Source organism: Gossypium hirsutum, chromosome D01 (genome assembly GCF_007990345.1).
Source record: "Gossypium hirsutum isolate 1008001.06 chromosome D01, Gossypium_hirsutum_v2.1, whole genome shotgun sequence".
NCBI classification, from domain to species: domain Eukaryota; kingdom Viridiplantae; phylum Streptophyta; class Magnoliopsida; order Malvales; family Malvaceae; genus Gossypium; species Gossypium hirsutum.
This window is the reverse complement of record NC_053437.1, coordinates 24,322,604-24,334,517: the sequence shown is the minus strand read 5'-3', so window position 1 is coordinate 24,334,517 and position 11,914 is coordinate 24,322,604. Positions and strand designations below refer to the sequence as shown.

The following is an 11,914-nucleotide window of genomic DNA, read 5'->3' as shown; positions in this document are numbered from 1 at the left end:
TTCCTCTTCGATTCTATTTCTAATTATTTGTTTCATCTTTTGCAACCTTGTTTGACGAGAAAAACATCAAGAATAAACTTACCTTTCTAAACCAAATCTTGTTCATTCAAGATATATTGCATCCTTCGGTTTGTTCATTCTTTCCCAACCAATCTTTTGATTTATCTATTGTCATTGAATTCATTTTCTAACTTGTGTTTTAATGTGTTTCAAGTTCAGTTAAACACCAAGTTTCCTTTGATTTGTCTAGAGCGCTAGGTCAAATCCACAACTTGGAAAGTTTGCAATTTTGTTCCATTGCTCTCCCATCAAACACATAATCTTCGCCACAATAAACAAATGCTAGCTCGACCGATTTCATCTCTTGAACTGCAATTGGCCTCTTCATTGTCTTAATAAGATTAGTTAAAGATGATACCTGAGCAATCAATGAAGTGATTGCATCAAGTTCCATGGTGCCAACCGCTCTCCTGCCAGTCTCAACTCGCGTGGTAGGATATTGATAATCATTCTTGGCTATCCGTTCCAAAATTTCTTATGCTTTATTGTAAGATTTATCCAACAAAGTACCATTGGCGGAGGCATCAACTACCATCCTCTTATGCATATTCATTCCATTATAAAATATCTCCATCTAAGTCCAATGCCGAAATCCATGCATCGGACATTGTCGAAGTAATTCTTTAAATCGTTCCTAAGCTTCATATAATGTTTCATCCTATGATTGCCAAAAAGATGTTATGTCATTTCTAAACTTGACATTCATATTTGGCGGATTATACCGTAGCAAAAATCTCTAGCAAAGATCATTCTATGATGCCACTGTTCCTGACAGCAAAGCATTTAACCATGCTCTCACACGATCTCTTAAATAATACAGAAACAGTTTAAGTCATAGAGCGTCTTTAGGAACACCCTGTTATCTAAACGAGTCACAGACCTCTAGAAAAAGTCTTAAATGCAGTCTTGGATCTTTAGTAGGTAATCTACTAAATTGTCCTACTATTTGCAACATTTGAAACATCATCAGTTTCAGATCGAATTGCTGAGTTGTATTTGTGGTCTAACTATCCCTAGATTCAGATCATCCAAAATTGGAACAACATGCTCTCAAATTGGTCTATCTCGATCATCTATCACCCTACGAATAGAAGGATTAGCATCTTAACCATTTGGATTATCATTGAGACCAGGATCATTCCCATTCCTAGTCATTTTTCACAGTTCTTTCCACCTTCTTCGTAAAGCTATCTCGATCTCTAAGTCAAAAGGATACTCTTTGTTAGCAGGAATGGCTCTTCTCATATATTGATGAAAAACATGTAGAAATTAAATATAACAAAATTAAATAAACTAATAGAATTAAGTAAAATAACCAAACCAAATTACACCAAATTACCAATCCCTAACAACACGCCGAAAGCTTATTGTAACACCCTTAACCCATATCCATTGTCGAAACAGGGTTACAGAATATTACCGAAGTTTACAGATCAATTACATACATTTTATCTCATTTAATATTCATATCAGAAACAAATCAAAATCAAACATATTGTCTCTTATATTAGCCCACGAGGCTCAAAATACACATTAGAATCAAGTCGGAACTAAACCGAATACTCAGAAAGTTTATAGGAAAATTTGCCTAGGTGTAGGGGACACATGCCTGTGTGGCCAACCCGTGTAGCTTACACAGTCAAGAGACACACTCATGTCTCATGCCGTGTCGACATTCGAAATAGGGACACATGGTCGGGTCCTAGCCCGTGTCCAAATTTGGGAGCTCACTGACTTGGGTCACACGGCCAAGGTACACGCCCATGCGCTAGGCCGTGTGATCATACTGACTTGCATATAATAGGTGTAGGGGTCACACGACCAAGCCACATGCCCGTATGCCAAGCCGTGTGAAAAATTTTGAGTATTCTGTTTTGCAATTTAAATGATGCACAGGACACACGGCCAAAACACACACCCATGTGCTAGGCCGTGTGTCCCACACGGTTGAGACAAACGCCTGTGTCTCTGCCCGTGTGGATGAAAATAGCCCATTTCCAAGCCACATTTCTTACCCTAACTTGCCTTCCACCTACATTAGCAATTTAACACATTCACAAATCAATACAAGACATTTAAATCAAGCCAAAACCAAGTCCTATGCGTGGCATGTTACCACATATACTACCTCAAACCAATCATCAATATAACTATATATTTTTCATCTATCAACCATACCAAACACTAACATCAAACATGATATAGCCTTTTATATACACAACAAAACATGTTCATCACAAGCCATTCTAATGGCTAGTTACAACCTAAACATCTACATACCATCAATGGCCAAATTAACCTATACATGCCATTATAACCAAATTTAGTTTACTATATATACCGAAATAAACTGAAGAATAGTGTGAGTGATCTCCGCCAAGCTTCCAACCCAACGAGCTTCTGAATTACTATAAAACAGGGAAAATAGAACAGAGTAAGCTTTAAGACTTAGTAAGTTTGTATAACATGGAATTTAACTTGCCATTTAATTTACATTTAAGGTAAGCAAACTAAACATGCTCAAATCAAATTAGACAAATGCCTAAACACATATCCTCATCAAGCATGTTAGTCATGTAATTCATATAATATCTCATAATCACAATATACATATTCATCAGAAAATTTTCATACACATGTATCTTTCATCTCATTTTTCAACATTTCAAGTAACATCATTTTCACGTACTTCAGGCATATACAATAATAATTCGTTTCGTACTCATATTGTTTCATATCAGAATTTTGCCCATTGAATCATTTAAAATATCGATGGATACACGGGTAGTACACACGAAGTGTACAAATCTATAATCCATCAATTCATATTCGGGAATGCTTATAAGAGCACATAAACGAGAAGCTCTTCCGAGCCATATAACAAGAAGCTCATGTGAGTCAATAACAGGTAGCTTCAAAGAGCCATTTATCAAGAAGCTCGTGCGAGCCATATATCGAGAAGCTCTGGAGAGCCATTAGTCGGGAAGCTCATGAAAAAGCCTTTAATAGGGAAGCTCTGGAGGGCCATTTATCGGGTAGCTCAAGAGAGCCAATATTGGGATACTCATGAGAGCTAATAATGGGACACTCTTGCAAGTTGTGGTGTGTCCACAACATATGCAGAACCACAACCAATTTAGGAACCCTGTATCCATCGAATTTCATTTGTTCAAACAGGACTTAGCACTTGTCAGACATTATCAGATATGTGATCCATTCTTATACATGCCAATTTTATACATTTCACATACATAACATTCAATTCAAACATATAATTATACAATTTAGTTACACGAACTTACCTCGATAATGTTTGTGTATACAAAAGCTATTAATCTGTTACTTTCTCTTTTCCACGATCTAACTCTATATTTGATCTATCTAGATCTATATGATTGAATTTAACATCAATTTATATTCAATTCACATTTTTGGCAAAATTACCATTTTGCATCTATACTTTTACTTAATTATGATTTCGTCTCTATGCTCGGAAAATGAAATTCATGCAATTTAATACTTATTTCAAGCCTAGTTGATTTTTACATGTAACAATAGTTGCCCATGTATTTCAAAAAATTTAAAATTTTTCCATAAATTTTAAATCTTTTCAATTTAGTCCCTAAATCATAATTTCATCAAAATTCCCTTTATAAAAGTTGTTTATCTATCAACAACCTTTCATTTTCTACCATAAAACTTCATAATCCATACATACTCATCCATGGCAAAACCCTAATACTTTAATACTTTGGAAATTAATCCCCGAGATAGCTAGATTAAGCTATTATGATCTCGGAAACATGAAAATTATTAAAAACAGAACAAGAATACTTACCCAATTAAGCCAAATAAGCTTGCTCAAAAACTCAACACCATAGCTAGGGTTTCCATGTCTTAAATTTTAGGAAAGATGATAAAATGATGATATTTTTTTTATTTTATTATTTATCATCTTTTTATCTTTTACTTTCCAATTTCATACTTTTCTGTATAGAATTTTCCAATGAAGAGTAATCATACTTATCTACTAACTCCACTAATTGGTCTATTTGCCATATAAGGACCTCAATTTGAATTCCATAGCTATTTGATCCCTTTAGCTACTACAAGTCAACTTTTGTATTCTATGCAATTTGGTCATTTTCATTAAATTAATCATGTAATCGGTAAAATTTTCTTAATGAAATTTTCATACGATATTTCTATCATAATGCAAACCATGAAATAATATAAAAATAATTTTTCTTTCGAACTCGAATTTGTGGTCCCGAAACCATTGCTCTGATTTCACTGAAAACGGGCTGTTAGAACTCTCTCCCTTAAAGAATTTTCGTCCTTGAAAATCTTACCAGTGAAGAGGTACATATACTGCTTTCTCATAGTTTCCTTAGGTTCCCAGGTAGCCTCCTCTATTCTGTGTCATTGCCAAAGGAATTTTACTAAAACTACATTTTTATTTCTCAATTCTTTCACTTCCTGTGCTAGAATTTTAATCGGTCTTCACTGTAGGTCATGTTAGGCTGAATCTCAACATCTATCAGAGAAATAACATGTGAAAGATCCAACTGATACCATCATAACATAGACACATGAAAAACATTATGAATCTTTTTTAATTCTAACGGTAAAGCCAATCGATACGCAACAGGCCCGATTCTTTCAATAATCTCATATGGCCCAATAAATCGTGAAATCAATTTTCTTTTACGACCAAACCGAAGAACTTTCTTCCAAAGTGAAACTCTCAAAAATACTTTGTCGCCAACTTGAAACTCTATCTCTTTACGTTTAAGATTCGCATAAGATTTCTGACGATCAGAAGTTGCTTTCAAACTATCTCGGATCAGTTTCACCTTTTATTCAGTCTTACGGATCAAATCAACTCCATGTACCTTTTTCTCACTAAGCTCAATCTAATACAACGTTGTTCTACATTTACAACCATACAGAGCCTCGTACGATGCCATTTTAATGTTTGACTAAAAACTGTTATTATATGCGATTTCGACTAATGGAAAATATTTCTCCCAATTGCCTTTGAATTCTAAAACACAACATCGAAGCATATCTTCTAGAATTTGAATCACCCATTTGGATTGACCATCCGTTTGAGGATAAATTGTCGTATTAAAATGTAACTGCGTACCAAGAGCTTCTTCTAATTTGTTCCAAAATTGGGATGTGAAATGCGGATCCCTATCTGAAATAATAGAGATTGGGACTCCATACGATCTGACAATCTCAGAAACATATAGTTCCGCTAATCTATCCAAAGAAAAATCCATACGTACCAGAATGAAATGTGCAGACTTTGTCAAACAATCGACAATAACCAAAATGGCATCTTTCTTTTTCAAATATAGGGGTAACCCCGATACAAAATCCATAGTAACTCTTTCCCACTTCCATTCTGGTATAGTCACTGGCTATAACAATCCTAAAAATACCTGATGTTCAGCTTTAACTTGCTGACATATCAAACATCTAGATACAAATTCAGAAATATCACATTTCATTCCCGACCACCAGTACATATAATTTAGATCATTGTACATTTTATTACTCCCCGGATGAACAGACATAGTACCACTGTGAGCTTCATATAAAATCTTCTGTACAAGCTCTGAATTCTTTGGTACACAAATTTTGCCTCTAAATAATAGACAATTATCGAGTCCAATATGAAATTTTGAATCGAAAGTCAACTCAGATTGTACTCATTTATCTTGTAACTTATCATCAATTTTCTGAATTTAGCAAATCTGAAGTAGAAATGTCAGTTTAGCTTTTAACTCAGCTAAAATTAAGCCATCAAGAGACAATGATAATCAGGTATTCATTGCTCGCAAGGCAAATAGAGACTTTCTACTCAGAGCATCTGCAACTACATTTGCTTTTCTCGGATGATAATCGATAACTAGATCATAATCTTTCAACAATTTAAGCCATCTACGCTGTCTCAGATTCAACTTTTTCTGCGACATTAGATACTTTAAACTTTTATGATCAGTAAATACAAGGCATTTTTCACCAAACAGATAGTGTCACCAAATTTTCAATGCAAAAACAATAGTTGCCAATTCTAAATCATGTATCGGATAATTATTTTCATGTGGCTTTAATTTTCTGGAAGCATAGGCTATTACTTTACCTCCTGCATTAAAACAGAGCCTAAACCATTTAATGATACATCACTGTAAATCACAAATTCTTTCCCGATTCAGGCTGAACCAAAACTGGTGCTTCTGTCAACAAGGCTTTCAACTGATCAAAACTTTTCTAACATTTATCAAACCATTCAAATTTCACATCTTTCTATAATAATCGAGTCATCGATGTAGCTATCATCGAAAAACCTTTTACAAACCTCTAATAATAACCAGCTAATCCTAGAAAACTTCTATCTTCAGACACATTTTTCGGTGGTTTCAATTTAATAATTGCTGAAATTTTATTCGGATCCACTCTAATGCCTTCAACATATACTATATGTCCTAGAAAACCAACTTACCGAAGCCAAAATTCATATTTGCTAAATTTAGCATACAATTGTTTCTCACACAGAGTTTGTAGAACAATTCTCAAATGATCAGCAAGTTCATTTTCATCTTGAGAATAAACCAGAATGTCATCCATAAATACTACCACAAATCTATCTAGATACGGTCTGAAAATTCTATTCATTAAATCCATAAATACTGTAGGTGCATTAGTCAACCCAAACGACATCACAAGGAATTCATAATGCCTATACCTGGTTCTGAAGGTTATTTTTGGCACATCCGATTCTTTCACCCATAACTGATAATAAACATAATGAAGATCAATCTTCAAAAACACTGTAGCACCTTTTAACTGATCAAACATGTCATCAATATGAGGTAGTGAATATTTATTCTTGATGGTAACTTTGTTGAGCTATCGGTAATCAATACACAATCTCAACGATCCATCTTTCTTCTTAACAAATAGAAGCAATGCACCCCAAAGTGAAAAACTAGGTCGAGCAAAACCTCTATCAATCAACTCTTGCAACTATGCTTTCAACTCTTTTAATTCCGTGGGAGCCATTTTGTATGGTGCTATCGATATTGGTGTTGTCCTAAAAAATAAGATCAATAGCAAATTCAACCTCTCTGACTGGCAGTAATCTGGGTAGCTCCTCTAGAACATAGCAGGATATTTATAGACCACTAGCATTGATTTAATCTTTGATTCAGGCACTTTGGTATCCAACACATAAGTAAGATAAGCATCATACCCTTTTTGACATATTTCTGTGCTAACATGGTTGATATCACATGAGACAACCCATCCAATTTATCAGATTCAATACAGAGCATTTCACCATTTTTTCAATTCAACATAATAAGCTTTTGTTTACAATTTACTACGTCATCATGCTGAGTTAACCAGTCCATGCCCAGAATTACATCAAATTCATCAAATGACTATAACATCAAATTAGCCAGAAAACAGTAATCCCATATCATTAACAGACAATTCTTGTAAATTTTATCCACCATCACATACTAGCCTAGGGGGTTTGATACTTTAACCACGAATTTAGTGGACTCGACAGGAAAATTTTTATTAGATACTAAATTCGTACAAATATATGAATGAGTTGAACCGGGATCAATTAAAGTAGTTATATCAGTATGAATAAGAAAGAAAGTACCAGTAATGACATCTAGTGCAGAAGCATCTTCACGTGCACTAATAACATATGTTCTAGCCGGTGCTCGTGCTTCAGATCTGATAGTTGAATTTTTTGTCGTACCTTAACTACCACTCACATTGTCGGGATTACGAGGAGGTCTACCTCTCGTGGCAGGTTTGCTCAACCTTGAAGTTTGAACGGTATCTTTTTCAAACTTTTTCGGGCAGTCTCTAAGATAATGGTCAAAGGAACCACATCTAAAGTAAGCTTCGCTTTTCATGCGACACTCACCAAAATGCAGTTTATTACAGTGTTTGCATCTAGGTTTAGTGTTTCTAACACTACCCGCACTTGCTACAAATGTAGCTTGAGATCTTGGATTGGAGCGTTAAATACCTCTATCTCTACCTGATTATCCCGCAGAGGTAGTGAAACGATCATGATATTTCTTTGATTTCTTGGATACTGATTAATATGACTTTCCTGTAATTCTTTTAATTGAAATTCTGACTTCCATCTCAACTTGCTTTTTCTCTTTACTAAGCTTTTCAAATTTATATGTCCGGTCAACCAGTACAACAAATTATTTTAATTCAAGAATCCCGACTAAAAATTTTATGTCTTCATTTAAATCTTCTTCAAACCACTTACACATTGCAGTTTCAATCAGGATACATTCTCTGGCATATTTACTTAACCGAACAAATTATCGTTCCTACTCAGATACAGTCATGCCGCCCTGTTTAAGTTCTAGGAATTCTTTACGTTTCTGATCAAGGAACCTATGGCTGATATATTTCTTTCAGAATTCGGTTTGGAAAAATTCCCATGTAATCCTCTCTTTCGATACAACAGAAATTAAGATGTTCTACCACTGGTAGGCTGAATCTTTTAACAGAGATACAACACATTCTAAACATTCATCCGGTGAACAAGACAATTCATTGAGAACTCTGTTGGTATTTTCTAACCAAAATTACATACATATTTGTTACCGGTGAACAAGATAAATGTAACACCCCTAACCCATATCTGTTACCGGAACAGGGTTACGGAGCATTACCGGAGTTTACAGATTAATTACATACATTTCATCTCATTTAATATTCATATAAAAAACTAATCAAAATCAAACATATTGTCCCTTATATGAGCCCTCGAGGCTCAAAATACACATTAGAATCAAGTCAAGACTAAACCGAGTACTTAGAAAGCTTTTCAGAAAATATTCAAATTTTGCCTAGGTGCAAGGGACACATGCCCGTGTGGCTAAGCCGTGTGGATCACACGGTCAAGAGATACGCATGTGTCTCAGGCTATGCGGACATTCGAAATAGGGACACACAGTCGTGTCACAGCCCGTGTCTAAATTTGAGAGCTCACTAACTTGGGTCACACGGCCAAGCCACATGCCCGTGTGCTAGGCCATGTGATCATATTGACTTGCATATAATAGGTGCAAGGGTCACACGGCCAAGCCACATCTCCGTGTGCTAGGTCGTGTGAAAATTTTGAGTATTTTATTTTGCAATTTAAATGATGTAGGAGACACACGGCCAAAACACACGCCCATGTGCTAGACCGTGTGTCACGTACGGCTAAGACACACGCCTGTGTCTCTCCTATTGTAGACGAAAATAGGTCATTTCGAATCCATATTTCTCACCCTAACTTGCCTTCCACCTACATTAACAATTTAACACATTTACCAATCAATACAAGACATTTAAATCAAGCCAAAACCAAGTCTTATGCGTGGCATGTTACCACATATAATACCTCAAACCAATCATCAATATAACTATATATTTTTCATATATCAACCATACCGAACAGTTACATCAAACATGATATAGCCTTTTATGTACACAACAAAACATGTTTAGCACAAGTTATTCCAATTGCTAGTTACAACCAAAACATCTGCATATCATCAATGGCCAAATTAACCTATACATGCCATTATAAACAAAGTTATTTTACTATATATACCGAAATGAGCTGAAGAATAGTGTGAGTGATCTCCACCAAGCTTCCAACCCAGCGAGCTTTCGAATTACTATACAACAGGGAAAATAGAACAGAGTAAGCTTTAAGGCTTAGTAAGTTCGTATAATGTAATACCCTAAAAATTACTACAGTAAGAAAGTAGGTATCCTTGATATAGTAAAATAAGGAAATAAAGTGACGAAAAGGGAAAGTTTGAGTTATGGCAACATTGGGAAGTATATTAGGATATATTAATTCAAGAAAAGATTAAATCGCAAAAAGTGAGAAACGTTTTGTTGACCAAGAGTAAATACTCAAAATTTGAGGGGGTAAAGTGTAAATATGAAAAAGTTGAAGGGCCAATAGTGCAAATATTTTAAGGGTGGAATAATCTAGAAACTAAGGAAAATAGATGAATTAGGACCAAATTGAAAAGGTGAAGAATTTTGAGGGACTAGATCATAATTTTACCAAATTAAGTGATGACTCAAAGATGGAATTTTTAAAGATTATAAATGGCAAAATGTTTAATTAGAAGAAAGAGAAACCTAAAAGGTAATGATGATGTTGGTGATATTTTAAATTAATTAATTAATTAAATATTAGTTTATTTATATTTTAATGAGATATTTTATTATTTTATTATTGTATTTAATATATAAGGAGAGAAAGATGAAGAATTATCATTATTTTCCCATGCACCAACGTGAGAAGAAGAAGAAAGAAAGAAAGTTTTCTTTTCTTTACAATTTGGTCTTTTCACCAAATATTCACTATTTTCAATTAGAAATCAAAAGAATTTTCATATCCATAAAGAGAGAAAGATAATAAAGAGACTATGGGGACCTAGAATATCAAGTTAGATTCAAGAAATAGAATCTATAAGAGAGAGAAAATCAAGTTAAAGTTTGGAACTAATAGGACAAGGTAAGAACATCAAGATTTCAATATATTTTTAAGTTTGATATTATTGAAAAAGCATGGAAATGATGTTATAGTAGATTTTTCTTATATAAGGTCTTATGTTCTTGATATATTAGTGAAGGGAAATAAGTGAAATTGATGGGAAAAATTATAGAGAAAGGGAATAAGAGAGTTATAAACTTAGTAATCATTATCTTGCACTAAAATAGTTTTGGACAGCAACAGTAGATTAATTTTGAAAAAATCACCATAAATCATGGAAATCAAATGAGAGAATGAACAAAATATGGAATTAAAGCTTATTGAGTTTATTTCCTCATAGAAAAAATAGTGTAAGTAAATGGAATTGTAAATCATGAGATATAATATATTTTGTGAGACAAGGTCAGAATGAATTCAGGTTCCCCTGTTCTGACTTTGGAAAATCATCAAAAATTGGAGAAAATAATTAGGGGTTAAAATTTATATGTTTAAAATCCTTATTGAATAGAAACAAACGAGAACATCATCCGAATCCCATACGAGGAGATAATTAATTTTTAGTGAAGAAGTGTCAAAATTGTCACACAACAGAACATGGATGATTTAAAGAATAAACTGTACTTATTGGATAAACCATAAATTTTATGGTAAGAATACATGTGAGTCTAGTTTCAGAGAAAATTTACGGATCTCAATTCTGAGTTCTATAGCTTAAAATATAATTAATTTAATGAATATGACTCAAGTGAACACCTTGTTATGAGCATACAAGTAAATAGTGGCATTATGTATATATCAAGGATGTGGAATGGAGTGGAGGAGGAGAAAAAACATATATGATTATTCAACTAGCATGAGTTTTCATTAAAAATGACTAATTTGCATGTTTTAGGTTCAAGGACTAAATTGAATAAAAGTAAATTTTTAAGGGTAAATTTGTAAAATTGTCAAAAAGTGACCAAATTTCATGAAATGAATTTTTCTATTATCTAGATTAATAAATTGCGTGAAATATTAATTTAGATCAAGATTGGGTGGAAATTCGGGGAAAATAAAAAATTACCAAAATGCCCCTAAATTTTGGTTTTTCTGTAATTTAGCCTGGTAAGTTCGTATGAACTATATGCTATACAATTTTAATTAAAGTGAATGTTATTTGGTGACGAATATTATATAAATATGTGTTTTATTATTGGAATTGAATTATTATTTGTAATATGTATAATTATTAGATGCATTCAAATGATTAACGGAAGCTCGATTGGGTTGGAAGCTTGTCGGAGATATATCACA

The 11,914-nt window shown here is 33.7% G+C and overlaps 1 non-coding gene across 1 annotated transcript; it reads left to right on the top strand.

The window, feature by feature from the left end:
* Positions 1 to 650: 650 nt before the first annotated feature.
* On the top strand, positions 651 to 757 carry LOC121214124 (small nucleolar RNA R71). The gene has a single exon (XR_005909711.1). It is a non-coding gene; the product is annotated as a small nucleolar RNA R71 (small nucleolar RNA).
* The last annotated feature ends 11,157 nt before the right edge of the window (positions 758 to 11,914 follow it).